The sequence below is a fragment of the Ovis aries genome, chromosome 17 (genome assembly GCF_016772045.2).
Source record: "Ovis aries strain OAR_USU_Benz2616 breed Rambouillet chromosome 17, ARS-UI_Ramb_v3.0, whole genome shotgun sequence".
Classification (NCBI taxonomy): domain Eukaryota; kingdom Metazoa; phylum Chordata; class Mammalia; order Artiodactyla; family Bovidae; genus Ovis; species Ovis aries.
In genome coordinates, this window is record NC_056070.1 from 39,384,577 (window position 1) to 39,398,530 (window position 13,954).

Sequence of the window (13,954 nt, forward strand, 5' to 3'; positions counted from 1 at the left end):
GATCATTCCCAAATCCCAAGCTATATTTCCTGATCCCTACTTCGATTTAAAATTAAATTCATTTTCTGGTGTTCTGTGTGAGTTTGCTTCAGGCTTGACTTAAAAGATTTACGAATAGTATTTACTGATTGCTTGCTGACCATGCCAGGGCTTCTGATTCCTGTGGGTCACTTCCACAGGCTGCAGGTGTTGTGAAGTAGGAGAGCGAGGTAGATTGGAGGGTGATATCATGCAGCAACACTCAGCACCCTCGTAACTGAAGCCAAAACAAATACTTTGAGGAAGAAATAACCTCTGGGTAGCGCATTTGATATGAGGATACAAAGATGTCTGAAACGCATGCCGTTTCCGATCTTCCTGCTGCTGCCTGCCTCTGGACCAAGGGCACCCATGTTGCAGAGAGGAAACGATGGAGGTGATGTAAATGGGAGTCCACTCTCATGTATGTATTTATTTTGTACAACACTCAATCGGATTTTTGCTAAAATTCCATTGTTTTCTCACTTGAAAAGTTCAAAGTTTAAAGTCTGTGTCCAGAAACAAATACTGGCAGCAAGCCTCAACCAAAGCCCTCCTAGGAAAGGGGATAAGGGAGGGATAAATTAGAAGGTTGGAGAAACATTTACACACTACTATACATAAAACAGCGGAGAAGGCAATGAGACCCCACTCCAGTACTCTTGCCTGGAAAATCCCATGGACGGGGAAGCCTGGTAGGCTGCAGTCCATGGGGTCGCTAGGAGTCGGACACGACTGAGCGACTTCATTTTCACTTTTCACTTTCATGCATTGGAGAAGGAAACGGCAAGCCACTCCAGTGTTCTTGCCTGGAGAATCCCAGGGACGGGGGAGCCTGGTGGGCTGCCATCTCTTGGGTCGCCCAGAGTCGGACACGACTGAAGTGTTAGCAGCAGCAGCATACATAAAACAGAGAAACAACAGGGACCTACTGTATGGCACAGGGAACTATATTCAATATATTGTGACAATCTACAAGGGAAAAGAATCTGAAAAGACTATATATATGTGTGTGTATATATATATATGTAGAATCACTGCGCTGTACAGCTCAAACTAACATGATACTGTAAATCAACTATAATTTTTTTAAGGGAAAAATAAAAAGGGAAAGAAAGCCCTCCAGTAGCTGTTGAATTAAAAGAATGGGAGGAAATAGGTAGTGCTGGAAGGAAAGAGGTCTGTGTTACAGTGTAGAAAGCTGACCAACAGGCTGCAACACCCAGTAGGAAGTAGTTACCCTCCGTCCTCAAAGTTCAATGGTCTAAAATTTCCAACATTGCTGACAGCATTCCCTTGGCATATAGAACTGACACTGCCCTGCTCTTTCCTACCGTTTTAGTTAGCCTCCTTGCTGGGTGCTGATCAGAATCTCTGGAAGGAGAGTTTGGAAGGCTGTATTCTTCTGAGCAGCCAAAGCGTGATTTTTGCCCAGGAGAAAGAACCTCTGCCTTAAAAGTTCTGGTGCCCCATGTTACATCTCTCTGCACTCCGTCCTTGGATAACTACATGCATGCATGGTGTATATTTCCAAGTACCACTTATATATGTATGAACCACAAATCTTTCTCTCCATCCAAGAATATCCTCCAGGTTCACTTTATCAAGGTTCTACTAGATACTTCCACTTACATATCCCATTGTAATCATAATCACACACACATACACTCTCACACACTCTCTCTCTCACACAGGCATGTACACACTCAAATTTGTATTCATAATTCACAATTATTATCTCAGCCACTAACAGGGATACCTGCCCATGACACACACTCACAGCTTTTGGAGTAATTCTAGATATTTCTTCACTACATTCAGTTTTGTAATAAGTCCAGTTAATTCTATTTTTTAACAGTCTGTACTTAGTTCAGGACTTCATGCATTCTGATTTGGATTACTGAGGTATCCTTGTAATTTGTTCCCAGCATTTAACAAAAGACACCACGGTTCTCTAGCAAAAAGTTGTCACTTCCTCTTTGACTGATCTGGAGTGATTTAATTTTCCTGCTCTTCCAGCAATAACTATTAAAGTAGATAAGCCGGTAAAGCACCTAGCCCTAAACCTAGAAAGAATTAAGATAAAATACTTGCTTTTTGATTCCTTCAGAGTGGGGAAGCCTTCATGCTGTTTTTAAAATGATTCTTCTAAATCATTTTCACAGACAGCTCACAATCATGTCATTTGCTTATAAACCTCTACTGATTCTTCAAATGAAGCTAAAAGTTGTTAGCAAGGCATTCAAGACCCTTTATGCTCCACTCCACCTGTCATTCTTTCCTCAGGCTTCCAAAGCTGTCTTTATATCAGTTTTGTGAATGCTCTCATTCACTTTAAGAATTAGTTCTATCGCACAAACTCCATTTACTTGTTCATGGTCATACTATCATTGTTGTCTGCTGCCCCCTGCCGGCCACTGAGAAAAGCCAGCACTGCTGCGACCAGTGGAGAAGGCAATGGCACCCCACTCCAGTACTCTTGCCTGGAAAATCCCATGGACGTAGAAGCCTGGTAGGCTGCAATCCATGGGGTCGCAAAGAGTCGGACACGACTGAGCAACTTCACTTTCACTTTTCACTTTCATGCACTGGAGAAGGAAATGGCAACCCACTCCAGTGTTCTTGCCTGGAGAATCCCAGGGACGGGGGAGCCTCGTGGGCTGCTGTCTATGGTGTCACACAGAGTTGGACACGACTGAAGCGACTTAGCTTAGCGGCTACGACCAGAAGGGAAGCATACATGTGTATGTATTCAGTCGCTTCAGACATTTCCAGCTTCGTGCAACCCCATGGACTGTAGCCCACCAGGCTCCTCTGTCCATGGGATTCTCCAGGCAAGAATATTGGAGAGGGTTACCATGCCATCCTCAGATCTTCCTGACTGAGGGATGGAACCTGGATCTGCTGCATTGCAGGCAGATTCTTTACTGTCTGAGCCAACAGGGAAGCCCAAATTTTATCATTAATTCCAAGTAATGATCTGCTTTGTATAAAAAATGTATTGAAACACACAGAGCTGGTTTTACGTATAATTTTCAAACTTTTTCAAAGTGCCATAAGCCGAATAGCAGAATGAATTCACAGCTAAGCTCTCTAAGCCATGTAGCACTCTTCACTGCCTCCGCCTTCCTGTAAGCTTTTTGCAGCTAGAGAAATTCCTATTAAAGAAGGAGTCCAGAGAGCTCCTTCCAGTGTTCTCAGGGGATCATCACCCGCGGGGTGAACTCTGCTCCCCTTGTACAATGAGTTACAAATAACCTTCTTTATTGTACTAAGGTCAAAAAATATTGGCTGGTATAAGAACTCAGTAAGATCATTTTTTTTTTCCAGTAACGTTTTAGTTTCTCTTTTTATAATAGCTCTACTCATTCATTTAAATTTGTGACAGGACCAGATGAGACTTCCAATATGAACAACATGTAATTTATTGTATTAATAATAAATTCATATTTGCCTTAAAAGGGATTCTAATCCCATAACAGTATTTTTTAATTCTACCAGTGACCCATAAAGTCTATTGATAATAAATGTATCCAGTATTCCATCTTTCACCATCAGGTCGTTTAGATGTCTTATCCTATGATGCCAGTCTACCAAAGTGTTTAGTTTCATTGCTCATGTAGCAATATAATATTTCTAAACATTTCATATGCTATGCTTAGTCACTCAGTCGTGTTCGACTCTTTGTGACCCCATGGACTGCAACCCGTCAGGCTCCTCTGTCTATGGAGATACTTCAGCCAAGAATATTGAAGTGGGTTGCCATGCCCTCCTGCAGGGGATCTTCCCAACCCAGGGATCAAACCCAAGTCTCCTGCATTGGGTAGATTCTTTACTGTCTGAGCTACGATAGAAGACCATTTCTTATTCTGCCCAATTCACCACCCTCCACTCTCCTATTAAGGCTATTAAGCTGTTTCCTGCTTTTTTGCTCAAATGAAGGATACGAGGAGTAGAAGTCAGGGAAAGGTGGAGTGCTAATATTTTTTTTTCCAATTTTGGTGTTTGAAATAACAAACTCCTTAGAGGAATATGCAGGCAAAGACAAAAGATTTGGAGGCCATAAAGATTCTACAAGTGAGCTGGAAGTGGGAATGGGGAAGGACAAGAAAAGAGATACACAAGAGGGGTTCATAACAACACAGGTGAATGTGGGCCCCAGATGAAAAGTTTATGAAACTTGCCTCCCCAGGAAGGCAGAATCACTGGCTGTTAAGGAATGAGACCCAGGGGCATGGAAGGCCAGAGCATCTTCCATGGGAAGAGTCCTCATAAGCAGGAGAGATTAGAGAACACTTTTAGATAGACTGGTCCTATATTATTCACAAAACATGAAGATAGTGGAATGATTCTGTGTCCCCAGGATGAAGAAGTAAAGAAGTCACCAAGACCTAAAGGGACTGGGCAGACAAGCTCAAGGGACACCTTGGCATGAACTTCAAAATCAAAGATCAAGATTCAAATGGGACAACTGATATCTCGCTAGATATGCTCAGGCAGGCACCTTCAAAATTCGGTGGAATTTTGTTCAGCCACAATCATTTTATTTGCAAAATTTAGATATCTATCCTGAGTGGAAGATTCTAGAATTGGCCAAGATTAAGTTTTTTTCCACTGCAGTGAAATGGGGGTGTGAAATAAACATTAGACTAACTCGGGAGGAAAGAAAGTGGATCTATTTTTTATAAATGTGAATGTGCAGCCCTTACAGTTCATTATCAATTCTCCGTTCATTTGAATTCATTTAAAATTCTCATTTTGTGTTAGAACTCATTACCAGGTACAGAATTTGTCATCATAAGCACAAATATTTATTGATCATGTACCTTGTATAGGACACTGAAGATGTGTTGAGTTAGATTACCTGAGTGGTAAGTTTCATGCAATTAAATGTGCTTTTAATTTTTAGGAGATATAGGGAAAGAGGATATTTAGGGAATAACATTCTTGTAGAGCACTTCCCTGGAGGCGCAGATGGTAAAGAATCTGCCTACAGTATGGGAGACTCAGGTTTGATCCCTGGGTCATGAAGATGCCCTGGAAGAGGGCATAGCAACCCTCTCCAGTATTCTTGCCTGGAGAATTCCATGGACAGAGGAGTCTGGGGAGCTAGGCCATGGGGTTGCAAAGAGTTGGACACGACTGAGCAACTAACACTTTAACTCTTGTAAAAATCTATTCATTTGTAATAATGCATTTTCTTGCTGAGTTTCAGAAAAAGAAAAAAAAAAAAAAACCTATGGCCAGCTTGAATATCTTCAGATGGCTGAAGTGATGAATATTTGAAACAAACATAATAGCATTGCCACAACTTGTGAGTCTGTAAGACAGGATTCATGGAGTCCAACTAATTGATCCAATTTTCACATGCATACCTTCTTTGAGTTTTTAAAAATGCTGGAAGTATTTCAAAGTTTGAACCACTTAATAGGCATCCAAAAAAAAATACTAAAGTTCCACTTCAAAACTGATAATTAGAGTGATATTTTATCTTAGATCGCACTGCTGTTCCCATTTCAATATTCTTAGATATTTCAAGATGTTCAGTGTGTTAAGAATGAACAAAAAGCTTAGGTAGGCTGGCACAGTTTGCAAGTGAGACTCACAAAGCCTGGCTCCTCTTTTTAGCTTCTGACTCTTTTCTTTCACAAGGCGGAAAAAGAGTTATTTGACACATTGCTCGAGGACTCTTTTATTCTGTCACTCTTCAAGCAGGGAGTAAAAAACACCTTTCCTCTTCTCCTACTAATATATTTTGTGATTTTTCCATCAACCCAGCAACTCTGAAAATCTGCTGAAAGTTGCTTTAATGCACCCACATAGGAAACTACATTTTCTTCCCGAAAGGAAAAAAAAAATTCATTTCACACTGAAATATATATCTTATATACAGGCATATACTATGTGCCAAGTCACTTCAGTTGTGTCTGACTCTTTGTGGCCTCATGGACTGTAGCCTGCCAGGCTCCACTGTTCATGGGATTCTCCAAGCAAGAATAATGGGGTGGGTTGCCATGACTTCCTCCAGGAAATCTTCCCAACCTAGGGATCGAACCCTCATCTCTTATGTCTCCTGCACTGGCAGACAGGTTCTTTACCACTAGTACCACCTGGGAAGCCTGGCATATGCTATATATATTTGTGTGTGTGTGTGTGTGTGTGTGTGTGTCTATTTAAATTAAGAAGATCTGGCAAGAATACAGAGAAGAATTATATTAAAAAGATCATCATGACCCAGATAACCACGATGGTGTGATCACTCACCTAGAGTCAGACATCCTGGAGTGTGAAGTCAAGTAGGCCTTAGGAAGCTCACTAGGAACAAAGCTAGTGGAGGTGATGGAATTCCAGCTGTGCTACTTAAAATTCTAAAAGATGCTGCTGTGAAAGTGCTGCACTCAATATGCCAACAAATTTGGAAAACTCAGCAGTGGCCACAGGACTGGAAAAGGTCAGTTTTCATTCCAATCCCAAAGAAAGGCAATGCCAAAGAATATTCAGGCTACTCACAATTACACTTATTTCACATCTAGAAAAGTAATGCACAAAATTCTCCATGTCAGGCTTCAATAGGTATGAAAACATCAAGATGTTTAAGGTGGACTTAGAAAAGGCAGAGGAACCAGAGATCAAATTGACAACATCAGTTGGATCATAAAAAAAGCAAGAGAATTCTTTTTTTAATATAAATTTGTTTATTTTAATTGGAGGTTAATTACTTTCAATATTATATAAAAACATTTATTTCTGCTTCATTGAACACACTAAAGCCTTTGACTGTGTGGATCACAACCAACTATGGAAAATTCTCAAAAAGATTGGAATACCTGACCACCTTGCCTGCTTCCTGAGAAATCAGTATGCAGGTCAAGAAGCAACAGAACTAGACATGGAACAGCAGACTGGTTCAAAATTGGGGAAGGCATACATAAAAGCTGTATATTGTCACCCTGCTTATTCAACTTGTATACAGAGTACATCATGTGAAATGCCAGGCTGGATAAAGTACAAGCTGGAATCAAGATTGCTCGGAGAAATGTCAATAACCTCAGATATTCAGATAACATCACACTAATGGGAGAAAATGACAAGAAGCTAAAGGGCCTCTTGATGAAAATGAAAAGTGGGCTTAAAACACAACATTCAAAAAATGAAGATCATGGCATCTGGTCCCATCACTTCATGGCAAATAGATGGGGAAACAATGGAAACAGTAACAGACTTTATTTTGAGGGGCTCCCAAATCACTGAAGATGGTGACTGCAGCCATGAAATTAAAAGATGCTTGCTTCTTGGAAGAAAAACTATGACCAACTTAGACAGCATATTAAAAAGCAGAGACATTACTTTCCCGACAAAGATCCATCTAGTCAAAGCTATAGTTTTCCAGTAGTTATGAATGAATGTGAGAGTTAGACCATGAAAAGGGCTGAATGTTGAAGAATTAATGCTTTTGAACTGTCTTGTTGGAAAACACTCTTGAGAGTCCCTTAGACTGCAAGAAGATCAAATCAGCCAATCCTATCCTAAAGGAGATGAATCCTGAATATTCATTTGAAGGACTGATGCTAAAGCTGAAGCTCAAGTAATTTGGCCACCTGATGAGAAGAGCTGACTCATTAGAAAAGACTCTGATGCTGGGAAAGATTGAAGGCAGGAGTAGAAGGGAATGACAGAGGATGAGATGGTTGGATGGCATCACTGAGTGAATGGACATGAGTTTGAGAAAGCTCCAGGAAATGGTGAAGGACAGGGAAGCCTGGTGTTGTGCAGCCCATGGGGTCACAAAGAGTATGACATGACTGAGCAACTGAACAGCAACAGAATATTACATACACTATGAGTATAAATATAAATGTAATATATATACATCTTTGATATAAAACTTCTAGGAACATATACTTTAACATGTAAAGTAAGGAGAATAATTCAAGAGAAGTTGAAAAGTGAGAACACAAAAGCAAAGTTAATATCCCAGATTACATGTTTTGATAGACATTTATATAATATCAAATAGCATGCAAAGTCAAAGTTTAAAATGAGACCTTTCTAAAAATGATACAAATGAGCCAATTTACAAAGCAGAAATAGACTCACAGCATAGAAAATAAACTTATGGTTACAAAAGTGGGATGGTGGTAGGGGTAGGGATTAATTAGGAGTTTGGAATTAATATGCATACACTCACTACTATCTATAAAACATAAGGTTGGATAGTCAACAACCTACTGTATAGTATAGGGAATTCTACTGGATATTGTATAATAATGTATTAATACATGGGGAAAGAATCTGAAAAAGAATAATATATGCATATGTAAACCTGAATCACCTTTCTCCACACCTAAAACTAACATTATAAATCAACTCTCAGTTCAGTTTTGTCTCTCAGTCGTGTCTGACTCTTTGCAATCTCATGAATCGCAGCACGCCAGGCCTCCCTGTCCATCACCAACTCCTGGAGTTTACCCAAACTCATGTCCATCGAGTCAGTGATGCCATCCAGCCATCTCATCCTCTGTCGTCCCCTTCTTCTCCTGCCCCCAATCCCTCCCAGCATCAGGGTCTTTTCCAATGAGTCAACTCTTCGCATGAGGTGGCCAAAGTATTGGAGTTTCAGCTTCAGCATCAGTCCTTCCAATGAACACCCAGGGCTGATCTCCTTTAGGATGGACTGGTTGGATGTCCGTGCAGTCCAAGGGACTCTCAAGAGTCTTCTCCAACACCACACTTCAAAAGCATCAATTCTTCGATGCTCAGCTTCCTTCACAGTCCAACTCTCACATCCATACATGACTACTGGGAAAACCATAGCCTTGACTAGACGGACCTTTGTTGGCAAAGTTACGTCTCTGCTTTTTAATATGCTGTCTAGGTTGGTCATAACTTTCCTTCCAAGGAGTAAGCATCTTTTAATATCAACTCTACTCCAATAAAATTCAAGCAAATAACTTTTTAATTTTTTTAAATAAAAAGATTAAATAAATAAATATAACAGAGCTTTCTATTCGCTGAATGATATATTTAAATCATGAAAATATTTAAGGCATAGAGTTAGTTTAGTTAACAGCACAGCGGACAGGCTTGAAAATTACGCTAGTGGAAAGAACAAGGTGTGATGCCCTGGTGGAATATTGACAGGAAGACATTAATAGCCTCACAACATATGGGCTTCTTTCTGCTACAAAGCCACCAACATAGAGTGGGGAAGGAGATTGTGAAATAGGAGCAGCAAAGTTTGGAAGTTTGCAATAAAGAAGAAAATATTTCAAAAGTCATCGCAGAAAGCACGTTGTGGATTTTAAATGAGTAGGACAGATCAACACTTTCTGAATATAGAGCTTTAAAAGCCCATATCTTCAAGAAGTCACTCTATTCCCCTGGCTATTTCAAAGTATTCCCTTTTATTCCTTTTTACACCAAAATATTCAAAACCTTGGGCCAATATTCAAAGTTTGATTTTTCCTACCTTTTTAAACTGATACAAATAAATTTCTAATAATAAGTGAAACATGAAGAAGTACCTAAATAACAGACATTGTTAAAATATATATGTTTTGTAAAAATAAAAGAAGAATTTTCAATGGTTCAACTTTTCTTAAACTTTTTGTTCCCCTCCAATATACAAACATACTCTATTTGAAATATACCGTTCTGAAAAATATTACTTATAACTCATACATCCTCTTGATACTAGGATAAAAAACCCTTAGTCCACTCTATTTTTCAAGTAAATAATTCACAAGCTTCAATATATTTAAACTATTATCTGTACAAATTGTTTCAACTGCATGACCATTTTAAAACTGAGCACAATGAAAACACAGCAGTAAGTCACAAAGTAACGCTAATACAATTATAATTCACACCATAAAAATAAGATATGTCATTGACCCTCCTTCCTCAAAAGATACACAAATTTAATACTAAAAAATTGACACACCAAAACCTAACACTTTTACTAGACAAGTGACTATCTGCCTATAATCTGTGAAGGGTCTTTGCTTGAGATTTACTGTAAGGAAAACAGAACCCCTTTGAAACTTCCCAAATTTAATAGCACAAATATTTTGAAAGATAACATTTAAATCTCCTTAATCAAATCTCAGAAAAGAAGAACTCAAATCAAAAGCACAGACAACTAAATAGTCTGATTATATCATTGATAAAAATGCATTTAAATAAGAAATTCAAAATGCATTTCCCTAATCCCCCTTAGCAAATTAACTGAAGTAATTTGTAGTCTAATTGAGAAGTATTAGTCATTGCATTATGTACAGTAACTTCTTTACATAGTAGAAATGATGCCCATATATATTTGGAAGCAAAGAACAGAATTACATCAATGTTTCAACAAAAAGACACACTTTAAATTTTAATTTTGCTGTTATTTCCCTAATTTTAATCCATATGTAAGTTTCCAAATACCTAACAGCATATTAAAACAACTGTGTAATTTTTTTTTTTGTAGCTTCATTTTGAGATTTTTTTTTCAGAGTAACTTACTGTTTGAGTTGCCTTGGTTATTTATATGTAATGTCACTTGTTTTTCATTGGAGGTGCTTGCAAGAAATTCTGACTAAGATTTCAGTTGACTTGTAACTCTAAAGTGCTAATTTTTCTCAGCTTGACAAGTAAACATAAAAGTCTTTTCTTACTGCCTATTGAATTTTTTGATAGGAAATAAAACATAAAAACGATTACATGTTCCTCCAGGCAATTTGAAATCAATTCAGTGGTTCATCCAGACCTGAAAATCCCCAGAACTCTACATGAGTAGTGTATATCTAGATGACAAAGTTAAGTACAAATGTTTAAGGAGAGTCAGTCTATGGAGACATGACACCAAGCTCTTGATATTGATCTGTGTCTTAGATCACAAGAATTACAAACTAATTGCTGTAGTACTTCATCATCACTCACAGATGTTCTAGAAAACTTTCCAAGTGCAAACTCTAAAGTTTAATCTAACATATATATATGTATATATGTACATATATACATGCATATTTTTTAAGTTTTGTTTTGCATTTGAGTATAGCTGATTTACCAGAGAAGGCAATGGCACCCCACTCCACTACTCTTGCCTGGAAAATCCCATGGACGGAGGAGCCTGGTAGGCTGCAGTCCATGGGGTCGCACAGAGTCAGACGCAACTAAAGCAACTTAGCAGCAGCAGCAGCAGCAGCATAGCTGATTTACAGTGTTTTGTTAATTTCAGGTATACAGCAAAGTGATTCAGTTACACATATACATGTATCTATTCCTTTTCAGATTATTTTTCCATGTAGGTTAGTATAGAGTGTTGAGCATAGTTCCCTGTGCTATACAGTAGGTCCTTGTTGGTTATCTATTTTATGTATATATATGGTGTGTATATGTCAACCCCAAACTCCTAATCCCATAATGTATTAACACAAACATCTCAAGACAAGACCTACACTCAATTTATATTTCACTTGATAAGTAAGGAACTTATACTGATCACATAAATGCAAATACACCTATATGGATAAGCAATACTATTGTATAACTAGAACTACATAGCTGAATTTAACTGACTTCAGTTCACTTCAGTTTCCAGGCAGTTTTGAAAAAATATAAGATGTGCCATTTGATATTATTTTCTTCCTTTTCTTATTTTTTTTATTTTGGATATATTCAGCAGATATGAATATATGTAAAACTGAACCTAAAAATTCAACAACAAATAACCAAATCATTGTGCTATACACCTGAAACTAACACAAAATTGTAAATCAATTATACTCCGATAAAATTTTAAAAATAAAATAAATCAAATAAGACTAAGTCCATATAAGAAGAGGAGAATTGGACACAGAAATACAGAGAGAGGCTTACATGAGACTGAAGAAGATGGTCATCTACAAGCCAAGGAGACAAGCCTCAGAAGAAACCAAACTTGCCACACCTTGATATGGGGCTTCTAGCCTTCAAAATTGCGACAAAACAAATTCCTATTGTTGAACCACCCAGCCCATGATGCACTGCTATGGAAGCTCTAGCAAACTAATAAAATCCGCTAGTGGTTCAGATGGGGACCCCATGGAAGGGAGCTGATTTTTGTTTTCTCATTAGCAACTTCTCCCAAGAAGGGCTTCCCTGATAGTTCAGTTGGTAAAGAATCTACCTGTAATGCAGGAGACCCCAGGTTGATTCCTGGGTTGGGTAGATCCACTAGTGAAGGGCTAGGCCACACACTCCAGCATTCTTTGGCTTCCCTTGTGGCTCAGTTGGTTAAGAATCCATCTGCAATGTGGGAGACCTGGGTTCGATCCGTGGATTGGGAAGATCCCCTGGAGAAGAGGAAGGCTACCCACTTCAGTTTTCTGGCCTGGAAAATTCCAGTCCATGGGGTCGCAAAGAGTCAGACATGACTGAATGACTTTCACTTTCACCTTCTCCCAAGAGGACCATCCAGATGGTCAAAGATACCCAGGAGCAGGAGAGGGAGGAAGATAGGGAGCTATGAGTGACAGGAAATTGACTCTGGAGAACTCTAGCAGAATGAAAATCCATTAAATTTTCTCACAAGAGAAAAGTAAACTTAGCATTTGCTATACTCAGGAAACACCAATGCTAGATGATAACTTTGCAAGGTGAACAAACCCCTTTCTACCTTCTCAACACGCCTTCCTGCTCTAGCTCCTGACCCTAGGATGGGGGGTGGGGCTGAAATTAGCAGATGTGGGGAGGGAACTCCTGAAGTACTGGAAGGCAAAATAGAAAGGTCAACCACTCCATCCTTTCTCACCACAGGGGGCTCCATCCAGACTAAACCTGATCTGAGCAATGTTGTTGTTTAGTCGCTGTTGTGTCCAGCTCTTTGTGATTCTGGGATCTCAGCAATGGAGGGACAGCGAATGGAATGATGATTGGAGACGGGTGCCAAAGTGGGCTGGACTGTCTATAACCATCTTTGGAAAGAAATAGGAAGGCCTAGGGGTACAGCCCAAGACTGAATCCAGAGGTGGGAAAACATGCTATTTCAGAAGATGAGTCTAATGAAGGATAGTGAGCAAGACTGAAGATACTTAGCAAAATCCGTAACTTTCAGAAATTAGTTACAACAGATTAAATCAAGGGCCCCCTTCCTCTGGAATCTAATGGCTGATGATATGAGGTGGAGCTGATGTAATAATAATAGAAATAAAGTGCATAATAAATGCAATGTGCTTGAATCATCCTGAAACCATTGTCATTCATGATACCCGTCCCTGATGCCAAAAAATTTGGGGATCACTGGATTAAATACCAAAATAACACAAGTGATCAATATAAGAGATTTATTACATAATGATTCAGACCAACAGCTTTCTAGTTTACATGACTGTAAACAAAGGATCACAGACCCCTCTGTTTCCAAACACTTCCCGTAATTCACACATTTTTTCATTCTTTATTATTCACTCAGAAGATAGTTTTTAAATGTATGCTATATGCTAGGCTTCATGCCAGGCTCTGGCAACACAATGGTGAACAAATGAAAGCCCTATTTGATGTCAAACTTTATTACAGTCAAATGAAAATTGTTGTTATTACTTTACTGTGGTGATGCAGAGGATAAAATAAGTCACTTACTCAGCCTCAGACAGCAAAAATTCACATAGACTCCCCTAAATCCTGGGCTGCTAAACTCAAATCCTACATTCTTTCTATTATTGCACTTGGCTCTCACTCAACTTGAAAAATTATTACAATTGAGTATTAGTAGAGCCTTCTTATACAATATTATTGAAAGTTTGAAGTAAAGCCTGTTTTATGCCATGAGCTATCTATGTGTCCCCTGGTACATAAACACGTACCAGAAACAATTTTGCCACAATAGTGTTTAGATTAAATTATTGCTATGGCTTCCTCAAATTCTAATTTTTTATATTGTAAGATTTGATAAATTCATCTAAATATTGATAAT